The sequence below is a fragment of the Microtus pennsylvanicus genome, chromosome 2 (genome assembly GCF_037038515.1).
Source record: "Microtus pennsylvanicus isolate mMicPen1 chromosome 2, mMicPen1.hap1, whole genome shotgun sequence".
Lineage (NCBI taxonomy): Eukaryota > Metazoa > Chordata > Mammalia > Rodentia > Cricetidae > Microtus > Microtus pennsylvanicus.
In genome coordinates this window covers 139790313-139806423 of record NC_134580.1, presented here as the reverse complement: position 1 = coordinate 139806423, position 16111 = coordinate 139790313, and the positions used below count along the sequence as shown (strand labels likewise).

The 16111-nt window shown below is 47.9% G+C and overlaps 1 long non-coding RNA gene across 3 annotated transcripts; it reads right to left on the bottom strand.

Annotated features, from left to right (window-relative positions):
• Nucleotides 1–5274: 5274 nt before the first annotated feature.
• On the bottom strand, nucleotides 5275–7605 carry LOC142845176 (uncharacterized). 3 transcript variants are annotated; one of them, XR_012909810.1, is made up of 3 exons: nucleotides 7167–7605; nucleotides 6764–6846; nucleotides 5275–5622 (listed from the first exon to the last, which is right to left on the bottom strand). It is a non-coding gene; the product is annotated as an uncharacterized LOC142845176 (long non-coding RNA). The 3 variants fall into 3 exon arrangements; XR_012909808.1 differs by having other exon boundaries at nucleotides 7171–7605; XR_012909809.1 differs by having other exon boundaries at nucleotides 7427–7605.
• Nucleotides 7606–16111: the final 8506 nt, after the last annotated feature.

The window sequence follows — 16111 nt, the reverse complement described above, 5'->3', positions numbered from 1 at the left end:
TGGGAGAGGCGCAGGCCTTACCAGGGCCTGGGTTTGAAATGCTGTTGCATACTAACACCTCTCCGTACTTGGAGGACACTAGTGACAACCCTCCACCCTCCACTATATCCCTGACAATGCCCATTTTTCTACTTCGGCCAGAAGCCAACATGTTTACACCCAGAAGGACTGAGTCTGCAGATTTAAACTCCAAACTTCTCCAAAAGAGGAGACCCAGTGACAGCTAGCAACTCCGAAAACTCTGAGATCACGGAAAACTATGTGCTAGAGAGGCAGGAGAGGAGGCCTCCTGCTGAGCTATCATAGCTGAAGGGTTCCTGCACGCTTGAATTCTAAGACCAGAGGGCTCAACGCTAGCTGGAAAAACTTTTAAAAGCTTTGTTAACTGCTGTTTGAAGGAGCTGACTTGCACTGGAACTCACTTGTTTCAAACACGTCTGTATATTTGTGTCTCAGATGTGCACACCAATGCTTTCAGCAACTTCGCATTGTGCAACCGTCACAGTCCAGTGTGCACAGGGATGTGGGGGGCCGGAGGACAGCCTCCAGGGCCAGCCTTCCTCGGGTGCGGGCCTTTTCTTTCTTTTCTTTTTCTTTTTGCCACAGGTTCCCTCTCTAGCTTAACATTTAGGTTGGGCTGGGTAGCTGGTGAGCCTCAGGAATCCACCTGTCCCTGCCTTGCAAATGTCTGGATTACAGACATATTCTAGGGATCAAACTTATACTTTCAAGGGCAGAACTTTACCAAATGAATCATCTTCCCAGATCCCCAGGGTTTTTAATTTTTCAATACAAGTATAGTGCATTGAGCACATCTGCCAGTTCCCTTGGCTCACCTGGAATCCTTCCCGTAAGCCCCTTTGTTCTTAGAGGCAGTTGAGACAGGGTTTCTCTGTGTAGCCCTGGTTGTCCTGTAGACCAGGCTGGCTCAAACTCACAGAGATCTGCCTGCCTCTGCTTCCCAAGTGCTGGAATCAAATGCGTATGCCACCACTGCCTGGCTTCAATTCCACTTTCTCCCTTTTCCCCGTTCATTAGCCATCTCTAATGTCACATACACGGCATGATTTCATGTAACTGTACACAGTCTAGACCAAGCTGACTTTTAGTTTACTTCCTCTGCTTCTCAAGTGCAAGGATTAGAGGTTTGCCCCCCACATAAGTAAGAGAAAACATACGATATTTGTTTCTTTGTCCGGTATCTTCAGTTGCATCTATTTTCCTGCAAACAACATAATTTCTTTATGACTAAAACCAAAATCTGTCGTGAGCTGCACTTTTCTTTGTCTAGTCCTCTGTTGACAGACACCGAGCCTTGTTCCTTTCCTGGTTTACTTTTTTCTTTAAAAAAAAATTTTATTTATTATAGAATGATCTACCTGCATGTATGCCTGCTCGCCAGAAGAGAGCATCGTATCTCAGGACCTCTGGAAGAGCAGCCAGTGCTCTCAACTGCTGAGCCATCTCTCCAGTCCCAACTGGTTTACTTTTTTTTTTTTTTTTTTTTTTTTTGGTTTTTCGAGACAGGGTTTCTCTGTGGCTTTGGAGCCTGTCCTGGAACTAGCTCTGTAGACCAGGCTGGTCTCGAACTCACAGAGATGCGCCTGCCTCTGCCTCCCGAGTGCTGGGATTAAAGGCGTGCGCCACCACCGCCCGGCCCTGGTTTACCATTTTTGTCATGATAAATGGCATGGCCAAAACAATTTGGGGAGGAAAGGGTTTATTTGGCTTACGGGTTATATTCCGTTATGAGGGAAGCCGAAGCAAGAGCGACGGAAGAGCCCTGCTTGCCGGTTTGTTCTCCATGCCTGCTCAGTCTGCTTTTGCACATCTGCTCCTTGGGCTGAGGACTAAACTCAAGGCCTCATCCTTGCTGGACAAGCATTCTACCACAGCTCTAAATCCCCAATCCCTTAGCTGTCTTTTTTTTTTTTAAAGATTATTTCTATTGGGGGGGGGCACACCTTTAATCCCAGCACTGGTAGAGGCAGAGGCAGGTGGATTTCTGTGAGTTTGAGGCCAACCTGTTTTGCAGAGCGAGTTCGAGGACAGCCAGGGCTACACAGAGAAACCCTGTCTCAAAAAACAAGAACAAAAAAGAAAGATGATTTTATATGTATGAGTGCTTTGCCTACGTGTATGTATATGCACCATATGTTCATCTGGTGCCTGAAAGGCAGGAAGGGGACATTGGAGCCCCTGAAACTGGGGTTATAGATGGTAGTGAGCCACTATGTGGATGCTGGGAACTGAAGCCAGGTCCTCTGCAAGAGCAGCAAATGCTCTAACTGGCTGAGCCATCTCTCCAGTCCCAGCTTGCTGCCTTACACAACCCGGGACCGTCTGCCCAAGGACAGCACCACTCACAGTGGGCTGAATCCTCCTTCATCAATTAACAACCCAGAAAATTCCCTACAGACATTGCCACAGCTCACTCTGACAGCAGCCACTCCTCAACAGAGGTTCCTCTTTACGGCAACCCCAGTCTGAGCATGGTCCCATAGCTCTTGTGACGAGCTACGCTAAAAACTGGTAACGCAATTTCTCTATGACATGCTGACCTGGAATGCCCAGGAATGGCATTGCTGGGTCCTATACTGAGGGGGACCCTACAGGTGTCGTGCAGGGAAACAAACTTCAAGGTGAGGATGAAAAGTCACTTCATTTTTTTTAAAAGATTTATTTATTATATAGACAACTTTCTGCCTCCATTTATACCCACACACCAGAGGAGGGCACCAGATCTCTTTACAGATGGTTTGGAGCCACCATGTGGTTGCTGGGAATTGAACTCAGGACCTCTGGAAGAGCAGACAGTGCTCTTAACCACTGAGCCATCTCTCCAGCCCCAAAAAGTCACTTCAGATTGACTTCGTTAACCTGGATCAAACCTTCTCGAGTGTCTGATGCCAGGCAGTTCATTCCCAAGAAATTTAAACACAGCATAATTTGGAAAAAGTTTCCTGGTGTAGTACAATCCCCAGTGCAGAAGAAAGAACAATTACACTGAAACTCGACTCAGGGTACATGTCATTTCTTCCGAGAAGATGGGTTCTAGAGATAGGCTACCTGTACTCCCTTAAGAGGTCTGCCTGGTTTCTGTCATACAGGTAGGGTAGAGGTCATTTGGGCACAGTCACCAGTGCAGAAGAAAGGACAATTACGTTGAACCTCGAGTCAGAGTACATGTCATTTCTTCCAAGAAGATGGGTTCTAGAGATAGGCTACCTGTACTCGCTTAAGGTCCTAAGGTAGGTCTGTCTGGTTTCTGTCATACAGGTAGGATAGAGGTCATTTGGGCTATTAGCCACCTCTGGTCCTGGTTGTGGGAGCTTGGGGAGCCCATGGCTGTAAGGGTCATTTAAAGATTACTAGCCACCTCCAGGTCTGGCTGGAGGAGATTGATATGGCCTGGCCCAACAGAGAACACAGATCACCAGGCTATAATCACTTCCAATTCCCAGATTTCTGGATGAAGAACAGGTTTTACCTCTTTCCCATTGAAAAGATAGTCCTGCCTGCTTAGCATTCTTGGTTTCTCTGGAGCTCTGTTCCTCCTGTGCTCTCTCTCAACACCACATAAAGGTTTGCCTGTGTTGCTTGCTATCTCTCTCTTCCCCCTCTCTCCCCCTCCCCTCTCTCTCATTTTGGGTGTATGTGTTTGTCTGTACATTCAACTATGTATGGATGCACACTTGTGTGTGAATGTGGAAATCAGAGGTTGACATTGGGTATCAACCTTGATCACTCTTCACTTGATCCTTGAGGCAGGATCTCTCGCTGAACTGGAGCCGACTGATTTGACTGACGGAGCCAGTCTAGCAAGCCAGCTGGTTCTGAGGATCCAAACTTCTGAACTCTGGTCCTCTTTGCTTAGAAAGCAAGCATTTCATCCACTGAGCCATCTCCCCAGCCCTCTATTTTTTTGGTGGTGGTTGTTTCTTGAGGCAGGATCTCGCTATCTTGCTCTGGCTGGCCTGAAACTCATTATGGACACTAACCTGGCCTCTTACAGAACTCTCCCTGTCTCTGCCTCCTGAGTACTCAGATTAAAGACTGAATACCACCACGTCATCCCCCTGCCTCAGCCTCCCAAATGCCAGGAGTATACTTACTACGGTAATAGATTTTTGTCAGCTTGACACAAGCCAGACTCATCAGAGAGGAGGGAACCTATAAGATTCTGTGGGACATTTTCTTAATTATTGGTGCCACCCCTGGGCTGGTTGTCCTGGGTTACAGAAGAAAGCAGGCTGAGCAAGCCAGTTAGCCCCACTTCTCCATGGCCTATCAGCTCCTGCCTCCTGTTTTGAGTTCCTGTCCTGACTTCCTTTGGTGATGAACAATGATATGAAGTGTAAACCAAATAGATCCTTTCCTACACAACTTGCTTTTTGGCGGTGGTGTTTCACTGCAGCAACAGAAACCCGAAGACAATCACCTTGTTTTCCTATTTCCTTCTTCTCCCCTCCCCCCCTTTCTTTGAGACAGGATCTTACTGTATAGCCCTGGCTGCCCTTGAATGCCCCAGATAGACCAGGCCAGCATTCAGTCCTTCTACCTCTGCCTCCCAAGTGCTGGGATTACAGGCTTGCACCACCACACCGGCTTCTCCACTTGGGATAATGAATGATGCTATTAACATCCACATACGAGTGTTTGTGTGAGCACACATTTCCCTTTGTTAGTGAGCAAGGTTTAGGGAGAAGAGCCTCGTGTAGTAAATACACCTTAACGTCAGGAAACTGCAGAGCTGGTCCCTGAAGCAGCCACACCATTAGGTATTTTCTCTTAGACGAGCCTCTCCGCTGGTGCAAATAATCCCAATCAGACCGAATCAAACCGAATTAAAGATGCCCATGGAGTATTCCTGGGAGGCCCTGGAAAAACATGGAGAGGGGAGGAGACAGAAAGAAGGGGAGACCATGTGTTCATTCTCTGGGGGGCAGTTTAAATAGCATGTGGGAGTGGTCACCATTTGGTGAGCTTTCTTGACCCTCCCTGGGGAGGGGTCACCATTTGGTAGGCTTTTTTGGAGGTGGAGTTTGGACTAGGGCAACTTCCCAGGGGAGGGAGCTTATTCCAGAAGCTGGGGTGAAGCCCCCAGGCAAACAATCCACACTTTTTGTATAAAGGGGTTTCAGGGAGCTGAGGTGACACTTTTGACCAAACATTACAAAATTTTTGGATAAAGAGGTGCCAGCGAGCTGAGGTGAAGCCCCTCAACCAACATTTATTTATTTATTTATTTATTTATTTATTTATTTATTTATTTATTATGTATACAATATTCTTTCTGCGTGTATGCCTGAAGGCCAGAAGAGGGCACCAGACCTCATTACAGATGGTTGTGAGCCACCATGTGGTTGCTGGGAATTGAACTCAGGACCTTTGGTAGATCACGCAATGCTCTTAACCGCTGAGCCATCTCTCCAGCCCTCAACCAAACATTTTAGACTTCTTGGATAAAGGGGCGCCAGCTCAAGTCTGGTCGCTTCCTGCAGGCATGGGGCAATGTGGGAGAGTGGAGAGCTGGGAGTTGGTGGGCTCACACTCAGCGAGAGGTGTGACTGGAGCGGCATCCGGTTTACTGCCATCCTGGAGACCTCAGGCACCTGTTTCCTGAGGGAGATGAGAAGGCAGGTAGCAATGGTGAGGGCCCAGGAGCTGGTGCAGGTGTTGGCATTATCTGGAGAGCACTTTGTAAACTGGTCTTGGCCCAGACAGCAGAAGTGACCTGTAAAATATGCTTAAAAATAGGTGGTGTTAAAATACGCTCTGGAGACTGTTTTTACCAGACCTGGTTTTTGATATAGCAGCAGAACCTTCCCCCAGGAACCTGCAGGTATCTGTAAGACAACTAGAACCCATTTACATCTTGGAGTATGAACATTTTAGAAGACAAAAGAAATTAGAAGGGGCTGGCGAGATGGCTCAGTGGTTAAGAGCATGGCCTACTCTTCCAAAGGTCCTGAGTTCAATTCCCCACAACCACATGGTGGCTCACAACCACCTGTAATGAGGTCTGGTGCCCTCTTCTGGCCTGGCCTGTAGACATACACACAGACAGAATATTGTATACTATATATATATATATATATATATATATATATATATATATATATTGCCGGGCAATGGTGGCGCACGCCTTTAATCCCACCACTAGGGAGGCAGAGGCAGGCGGATCTCTGTGAGTTCGAGACCAGCCTGGTCTACAGAGCTAGTTCCAGAACAGGCTCCAAAGCCACAGAGAAACCCTGTCTCGAAAAACCAAAAAAAAAAAAAAAAAAAAAAAAAGAAAGAAATTAGAAACTCTTGAGCCTCTGAAGATACCCTGAAACCTGTTAGTTCTGGACTACGAAGCCTGTTGAAGAGGCACACTTTTCTGTATTTTAGCAGGAAACTTAACAGATGAAGTAATGACCTACCAGTACCTTAAGTCATCAAATGCCAGTAGAAAGCTCTAAGGAGATAAATGAGCAGACATGAGACAGCGTTTTTAGCAATGTAGACAATCCAAGTCTTCTCCTTAGCCCTGGGAGAACACCAGCCTTAGAAACAGGGCTTGCCATTTGCTGGTGAGTACAAGAGGCCCGGAGATTTTCCCAGGGGAGATTTAGTCTACCTGTCTTGGCAGGATGATATGATCAATTCCCCAGATGGCATCCAGAAAGCTGAAGAGGTGGAGGCCGCTTTTTGCTGTGCAGGTGACTTTGCCATACCCAAAGGCAAGCCTCAAGGCAGGTCTTCTGCACTCACTCACCTTCGTGGAGGAGCTATAGGATGCTGCAGGAGCTGGCATGTCTCTGTGTTAGCAGCTCTTTGTTAAATGCCATTCTCTCAGCTCTGTAAGGCAGTTGATAACTGGGTATCATTACCTGTTATATTTCAACTAGACACGTAAGCTAAATCTAGACACGTTAGGGAGCTGAGGTGATGCTTTCCGCCAAACACTGTTGACATCCTGCCAACCAAAAGAGTTCTAGTCAGTTGAGTGTCGATAATCACGCCAGTGGTGGAGGCAGGAGAATCAGCTCCAGAACATCCTCGACTACAAGTTGAGTTCAAGGCCAGCTGAGTCACTGAAGAGCCTCTCAGATAAATGCCTACCTCTCTGTGAATCCAGTAAAGACAGGATCTTGGTCTTGCTTTGAGAAAAAAAGTACCTACCTTCCTCCTTTCCTTATTTATTTTTGGTTTGGGCTACGTTTTGTTTTTTTGCTGGATTTTTGTTTGGTTTGAATTTTTGGAGACAGCATTTCTCAGTGTAGCTTTGGAGTCTGTCCTGGAACTTGCTCTGTAGACCAGGTTGGCCTCAAATGCAGAGATCTGCCTGCTTCTGCCTCTGAGTGGTGTTTTTTGTTGTTGTTGTTGTTTGTTGCTGTGTTGGAGTCTGCAAATCACCCCACAAAAGACCACCACTTACTTATGCAAAGCAGAAGCATTTTAATTCTCAAGAGACAATTCCAGCAACCTGGGATCTGTCACCCAACAAAATGGCAGCGACTCGGAGAGAAGCTCACAGGCTCCTTTTATACACAGCTAGGGGAATTCCAGAGACAGTTAGGTCATCTCCAACAAGCCTGATTGGCTAAGCAAGAAGCAGTTACATTAGTTTGAATTTGATTTGCTGCAGCATCTTTGGACTTGTCAGGGCAAGTCCAGACAAACCTGGGCAAGTCGCAAGGGGGGGGGGGGGGGTCTGCGGATCTGCCTTTTCCTGATTGGCTGGCGCCAGACCATGGTCCCTCCCAGGAATGCCAGCCCAACCAAAGCCCAGTCCTAGACCGAGTGTGGCACTTGTCAAGCCATACATGGGACGGGCCCCTAGCCATCCCAGAACCAGAACCAGGCAGGCTGCTGGTCCCAGGAGCAGGTTGGGGAGAGGGCCTTGGTGAAGTGGCCACCCAGAAGCAGGGCTGAGGGGCCATGCTGAAGGCCAGGGTCGAGGCAAGTGGAAGGCGGGTCAGGCCCAGCAAATCGGCTTGGTGGACACTGCTTACCACCGCTGCTGCTGGCTGTCTCAGCAGTTTTGGGGTTTGTTTTTTGTTTGTTTGTTTTTGTTTTGTTTTGTTTTGAGACAAAATGTCATGAATCCTGCCTGGACTCAAAAAAATCACTGTGTAACCAGGGGGACTTTGGCCTGCTGGTCTTCCTGCCACTGTCTCCAGTGCGCTGGGATGACAAATGGGTGGCACTATGCCTGGTTTATGAGCCACTGAGAATCCAGTCTGTGACTCTGTGCATGCCAGGCAAGACAGCTCCAGTCTTGTTCTTTCTGAGTCAAAGTCTCATTGTGTAGACCAGGTTATCCTGGAACTCACAGCGATCCTTTGGCCTCAGTCTCCCAAATGGGAGCCACCACACCTAATTTAACCAAATTCTACCTATTTTAAAAACCACTGAGGTGGCAAGTAAAAATGTCACAGGAGCCTGATGGCATAAATTCAATCCCTGAGTCCACACAAAGGTGGAAACGGAGACCACACTTCTCAGAGTCACCCTCCGACCATCACCTGGGTGACACGGCACACCCATGTCCCCACACAATGATAAATTAATAAATTTATTTTATTAATTAAATTAAAAATTAATAAACAATTTTTCAAAATTGGTTTGATTCTTTTGAAAAATGAAGGACAGAAGAAAGAAAGGGGGGGGTGGGGCGGAAACAGACAGAGAAGCTGCTGTTGGGCCTAGAAAGACAGCCCAGTGGCTAAGAGCAGTACTGTTCTTTCAGAGACTAATGTTTGGGTCCCTGCACTCATGTTATAGCTGCCTGTAACTCTAGCTCTAGGGTGTCTGTTGCCCTCTTCTGGCCTCCATGGGCACTGCACTCACATGAACATACACACACAGATACACATATATACACATAAATAACAAATCTTTATAAAGAAAAGAAAGAAAAGTTGCTATATTACAAATTGTTTGGGAACTAACTTGTCTCACCTCAGGCCTGAAGTTCTGTCCTAGGAGTCTGTGAGAGAGGTCACCATGGCCAGCAACCTCTCCCATACCAGGAAACAAGTTACCTCCCCCACAAAGAAGGCAGACACACTGTTCCAGGGCAGCCTAGCATGTGGAAAGGGATGGGAGCCAGCTGGGTCAAGAAGTCCACATTTGTGTACAGTCAACTGAGATCCCAAGGGGGCACCTCCCATGACCATAGAGATCTGCGGGCCCCAGAGGAGATTAGGAAAGCATGACATTCCTGGCGGCAGACCAGCTCCACATAACCCTGGAGAAAGTCAGGAGATGGACGGTGCCAGTGGGAAGCAGCAAGAAGCTTAGAGGCTCAGCGGGCAATCAGGCTGGGGCCCACACAGCAGGCCATCGACTCTCCTCCTTTACAGGGCTCGCGGTTGGCGATGTCCGCCCATCCTTGGATTCAACAAATGTTTATAGAGTTAGTGTAAACGTGGGTATCAGGCTCCTGCCTGGCCCTGAGGTCGAATTTAGAGTGTATTGGAATACAGAGGCAGTGAAGAAAAAACAAAACAAACCAAAAAATCTGGGTGTGGTGGCACACACCAGTGACCCTAGCAGTCGGGAGGGTGGGAAGTTCAAAGTCAGCTATATAGTGAGTTCAAGGGCAGCCTGACCTTAAAGGGACTGTCTCAAAGGAAAAAAAGGGGGGGGGGCAAAAGAAGAAACTAAGCAAACACAGTAACAGGGAGGGGACTTTCTCACAGGATGACTTGGCAGGGAAAAGTCATGAAAAGCCTGAGGTTTATCAAGCTTGTCGTGTGGCCCAAACAGTGGCAGATCAGTGGAATTACAGAAGGAGGTAAGCAAGAGCTAAGACCCTAGTGTTTAGGGGTTGCCAGGTCTTGGTTTAGTCACGTGTGTGATGGGGAACCAATAGAGGGTTTGGAAAAGGTAGAAAAAATACTGTCATTTTTACCCACCCTACCACCCCCTTCTTAATTTTTTTTTATTTATTTTATGAGACAGGTTTCTCTGTGTATCTTTGACTGTCCTGGAACTCACTCTGTAAACCCCACTGGCTTCGAATTCACAGAGATCCACCTACCTCTGCCTCCTGAGTGCTGGGATTAAAGGCGAGTGCCACCATGCGAGTCTTGACTTTGAATTTTTGGTTTTCCCTTCTTAGACTCCTGTATACTGGGATTATAGGCAGATGCCACCATGCCTAGCATTCTTATTTTTCTCTTTCTCTATCTTCCACTTTATTTATTTCTGTCTTAATTTTTGTTTTGTTTTGGTTTTTGGTTTGTTGTTGTTTTCAAGACAGGGTTTCTCTGTAGCTTTGGGACCTGTCCTGGAACTAGCTCTTGTAGACCAGGCTGATCTCAAACTCACAGAGATCAACCTGCCCCTGCCTCCCAAATGCTGGGATTAAAGGCCACCACAACCCAGCTCTTTTTTATTTTTTTTTAAAAAGATTTATTTATTATGTATACAGTGTTCTATCTGCATGTATACCTATACACCAGAAGAGGGCACCAGATCTCATTACAGATGGCTGTGAGCCACCATGTGGTTGCTGGGAATTGAACTTAGGACCTCTGGAACAGCAGCCAGTGTCCTTAACCTCTAAGCCATCACTCCGGTCCCTGTTTTAATTTTTAGAGAGATATTTGCCACCATTCTCAGCTTCTCTTCCACCCTCTAAATGACACTTTTGGTTGCTACAGAGAGACTTAACCTGTAGGGAAGGGGATGAAGTCCAGGCAGACTATGAAGGTGACTTGATATTGCTGAGCTAATAGAGTCCCGGGAAAGTACAGAACATCTTTTGCAAAGACCAGGATTTGCGGGTGTGGGTAAAGAACACAGGTGAGTTGAGGATGGTGAACTCCAGCTTGGGTAAAAGAGGATGTCATGATCTGAGACGGAGAAGGCCGGGAGAGGTGCAGAGTTGGGGACTGGTCAGCAGGGGACTGACCACTTAGCTCTAGAGAGGAGGAGGTCTGGAAGCTGTGGATGGTGGTCCTTGTGAGGTCAAAGCTTATGTTGTCTGGCCCCAGAGATGTTAAGATTAGTACATCCTGGAAATCTTCAGTGGTTGGAATGTGTTGAGTGTGATTTTGTTGTTGTTGTTTGTAACCTTCATAAAAGACCCTGGGCAGGGGTCGGGGGTTGGGGTGGGGAAACAAAGCAAGCTTAGAGTGACCTTGGCAGCCCAACTAAAGAGCCAGTCTTTCCTTCTGTTGCCCCTTCTTCCTGAGCGTAGGTATTTTATCTTTTCATCACCAGGCACCTAAACTGCCCTGCTGCAGATGCTGCGCCTCCTTCTCCCAATGGTTTGAGGCTGGAAAGTCCATGTGGAGTGTAATGAAGACCAGAGAGTCAAAAGGTCTAGGGTGAGGCAGGGCGGAGGCGCCTGTGAGTCAGTGTCAGGCTTCTGAAAGAGCCAGAGAAATGGGAAAGGAAGGCAGACCACGAGGGGAAACGGAGGACTGAAGATAGTTCACCCCCTAAAAAGCTTGGAGGAAAATTGTGGGGCACTCAGGCTGAACCCCAGAACACCTTTGAAAATGCTGGGCAGGCAGGGTGGCGAGAAATGCTAATTAGCACTGGGGAAGGGGAGACTACCGAAGTCTTGAGACTTGCTTGCCTTGTTCTAGAGAGCCACTTAGTGAGATCCTGGTCATCTTGTCTCAGAGAGAAAAAAAAAACCAAAAAGCAAGGTTGAGGCACCTGATACAGGAAACCCGAAGTCGATCGCTGCTTTCATGCTCACACTCACACACACACACACACACACACACACACACACACACAGTCTCTCTTTTTCCCCTTAGACACACACACACACACACACACACACACACTGTCTCTCTTTTTCCCCTTAGACACACATACACACACACACACACACACACACACACACACACACACACACGGAAAGGCCCAGCAGCAGGATCGCCCACCTTTAATCTCAGTTTTTAGGAGACTGAGGTAGGCAGACAGATCAGATCTCTGGGAATTTGAAGCCAGCCTGGTCTATGTAGCAAGTTTCAGGATAGCTAAAGCTAGACAGAATGATCCTGTCTCAACCATAAATAAATAAGGGGCTGGAGAGATGGCTCAGTGGTTAAGAACATGCACTGCTCTCCCAGAGGACCTGGGTTCAATTCCCAGCACCCACAAGACAGCTCATAACGGTCTGTAAGTCTAGTTCCAGGGAACTCAATGCCATCTTCTGACCTCTAAGAACATCAGTCAAGCAAGTGGTAGAGATATATACATGCGGGGAAACTACTCCCCACTAAATAAATAATAAATAAATAATTAGGGGAGGAAGGGGGCTGAGGATACGAGCTCAGTGGAGAGCCCTTGCCTGATACAGACAAAGCCTGGTACCAAGCAAAACTATTGAATGGAATTAAGGAAGTCAGAGGCCACCCAAAGCCAATACCAGGGTCAAGACAGAGAGGCCCAGGTCAGCAGTAGAATGGTTCTAGGTAGGATCTGAGGAAATGGCACCTTTCAAACCCTCCAGTTTCAAACCTAGAAAGGCCTCTAGGGACCAGGCAGATGACTCTTTCCCCAGAAAAAGGAACTGGTTTTCAAGAAGGAAATGGGAAGGAGAAGAGGAACACATTGCGCTCTGTCTCCAAGTGTTAGCAGCCCGGAGAGACCGTCAACACTTCTTCCCGACTGAACTCAGAAAGCCCCAGCCGTCTTTGCCTTTTCCCTATTTGGTAAATACCCAGGCTCCACGGGGACTGCTTTGTCCGGCTGCATTCTGGAAACGGATACCATCGTGGTCTTTCTGGTCAGAAGGCTGCCCTTCTCCCCGTTCATCACCCCGGGTCTCCTTGTCCTTTGCTCCCAGGCTGGCTTCTCATGACTCACACAGGCACATGAGCTGCAGCTCTGCGGATGGGGCACTGGGGATGGTGTTATTTCCTGAGGAGCAACTTGGGTGGGCACAGAGTGGCGGGGGCAAGAGGGGAGATAGCTGATTCAGCTTCCCCAAGCTGGGCTGCGAGCCAAAGAAAACACAGCTGGAGATGATGAGATGCGCGGCGAAGATGAGACAAGCTAACATCTTGGGCAGAAACCCAGCTTGGCATCCCGAGGCCAGCGGAGCTTGTGTTTGTGTTTAGTCGCTTGGACATCCACCCCCTCCCTTGGACCTCAGTTGCTCCATCTGTTTGACAGAGATGCAGTCATATGGCCACATTGGCACTTCCCAGTCATCCTGCCTACTCAAGAGGCTGAGGCAGAAGGATCCCGCACTCAAGGCCTGCCTGGATTGCAGCCTGAGTTCAAGTTCGGCCTGAAAACCTTAGTAAGACCCTGCCTCAAAGTAAACAATACTCACTGGGGAGGCCAGTGAGATAGCTCAGTGGATAAGGACACTTGCTGCCAAGCCCGACGTCCTGAGTTCAATCCCTGGGACCACATGTTGGAAGGAGAAAAAGGACTCAAGCACGTTGTCCTCCAGCCTTTGCACACTTGCCGTGACATACACTACCCCTTCCCAGTAAAAAGTGAAATATACCTGTAAGAAGGCTGGAGATGTAACTCAGGAGACCTGGGCTGGACAAGCATGAGCAAGGCTCTGGTTCTAACCACAAAAGGAAGAAAAAGACAGTGTGAGCATGGGCTCTGGACCAGAGGGGCTTGAGCTAATTCCTAACCCCCCGGGGAGGGGAGCGATGATGCTCATCTTCTAGCAGACCACAAGCCAGTTGTGTTGTGTGACTTCACATCTGCAAGGCAGTCTGCGATAGTTAGTGCTAATTACCAGCTCGGCCTACTGAGTCCTTTGGCATGCAGGTGCTAGTTTTAGCACTTTGTAGACTTTATCATATAAGCCCTCGCTGCCGCTTAATCACCCCCATCTTGCAGACGTGGAAACTGAGGTTCAGGATCAGATTTGCTATTTCCTCTACAACAGTGGTTCTCAGCCTTCCTAATGTTGTGACCCTTTAATATAGTTCCTCACATTGTGGTGACCCCAAGCATAGAATTATTTTCGTTGCTACTTCATAACTGTAGTTTTGCTACTGTTATGTATGAATCATAATTAATTATCTGTGTTTTCTGACGGTCTTAAGCAAACCCACATGAGAGGGGTTGTTTAACCCTCAAAGGGGTGGAGACCCACAGGTTGAGAATGGCTGTTCTAGAACATTGTGCCCTCAGCCAGACAGCAGCCCATCCACTTAGACGCTGGTCATGTCTGTTCATGCTACAGAAGTAGAGCTAAACAAATCCTAAAATCTGTTCCCTCTGGCCCGTTCCCAGAAAAACTCGCTGACTACTCAGCAAAAGACTTGAACCAGGTCTGTATGTATACAAAGCTCTTAACTAATGGGCTAGCCTGGTGTCAGAGACATGGCTGGGGCTCACCCCTCCATCACGCAGCAAGGCAAGTTGTGACACTCAGGGAGATTGCTAAAGCCCTCGGGGCAGCACTCTGCCAGAATCACTGGGTGTGAGGTGGGGGAGGGGGAGGGTGATATCAACCACAACACTCTGTGAGGGAAAGGGGAAATCCATACAACCGAAAGGGGAGACTGAGCCTGCCAACTCCCAGAGTCAGGAGTCAGGGCAAGGGACGGCACCTTCTCCTACCCCACCAGGTCACACCCATGCCTGGGTTAAACAGTGAGTTCCAGGCCCAGCCAGGGCTTCTTATTAAGACCTTTTCTTAGAACAAAAACAAACAAAAGCAAAAGCAAATCAACCAGGCTGTGTGATCGGAAGTAAATGCTAAGTAGGGCAGGGAAGGAAGGAAGTTGCTTAAAAAAAAAAAGTCTCCATTTAGCTAGAAAACAGAATAACAAGAGCCGGCCTTAGGAAGGTGGAAGAGCATTCCAGGCAGAGGGAACTGCAGACGCAAAGACCCTGAGCAAGAAAAAGGTGCATGTTAGGGACTAGAAAGGACAGTAGGCAGAGGAGGGATGAGGGCGAGTCATGAGAGACCAGAGCATGCCGGCACGAGCCATGGTGGCCGAAATGTTAACGATTGTACCTAACGCTTCTAAACATCTGGCAACACAGTGACTCTATCTGAAAAAAAAGAAGATGGCAGGAGAGGAAGAGGCTGGAAGAGATGAGGGAGGAAGGACAGGAGGAAGGAAAGAGTCTCCTGTTTTGGGAGGGTGCTAGGAACTGACCCAAGGCCTGGCGCATATACAGAAAACCTCACAGCACTGAGCTACACCCCAGGCCCCAGGTTTGCTTCAGTTTTTAAATATTTATTTATTTATTTATTTATTTTTGTTTGTTTGTTTTTTTTCGAGACAGGGTTTCTCTGTGGTTTTGGAGCCTGTCCTGGAACTAGTTAAATATTTATTTTTAATTATGTGTATGTGCCTCGGGGGGAATGTGTGCACATGACTGCTGTGCAGGCTGCAGGCGTCATATCCCCTGGAGCTGGTTGTGGGCCACGGATGTGGGCACTGGGACTTGAACTCAGGTCCTTTTTACATGCAGTAATGCTTACCTGCTAAGCCTTGTTTCCAGACCCCAGGTTGGTGTCTTGAGTCAGAATCCAGGAAAACAACTTGTCTCAACTCAAGGCCATGCAGACCTCTAATCCTCTAGGTGGCCTCTGCACTCTGCTCCCTGCTCAGCTCACTCTTGGTGTGTGCTCTTAATCATAATGGCATTCATTCCTTGCTCATGGTATGGCGTAGGCTATGCCCAGCCCTTGCAATAGACCCTTATATATTTACAATAACCTTCTATTAAGGCCGGGGATGTCCCTCACTTGGCAGAGTGTCGCCGAGCATGCACAAGGTTCCATGTGCACCAACCATCTCAGCACCACAGAGATCAGGAGTGATGGTGCATATCTGCAATCCCAGCATTCTGGAGGGGAAGGCAGGAGGATTCCAAGTTCAAGACCATCCTTAGCTGCATAGAGATTTCTGGGCCAGCCTGGGCTACATGAGACCCTGTCTCAAAAACCAAAAAACATTCCTCCTCCCTAACTTCTAACTTAATTGAGAGATTAAATAGGGTCCTAAGGACTGACACCCTATGTTGTAAATACTGATCTCTCAGATAGAAGAATCTAGGCCTTTTGGGGAGCTATCTCACCCACCTCCCACTGTTTAGGAACAATCCCTGAAAATCCAGTAACAGTCACAGAATTTGTCTCAACCTCCAGTTTCCTGCC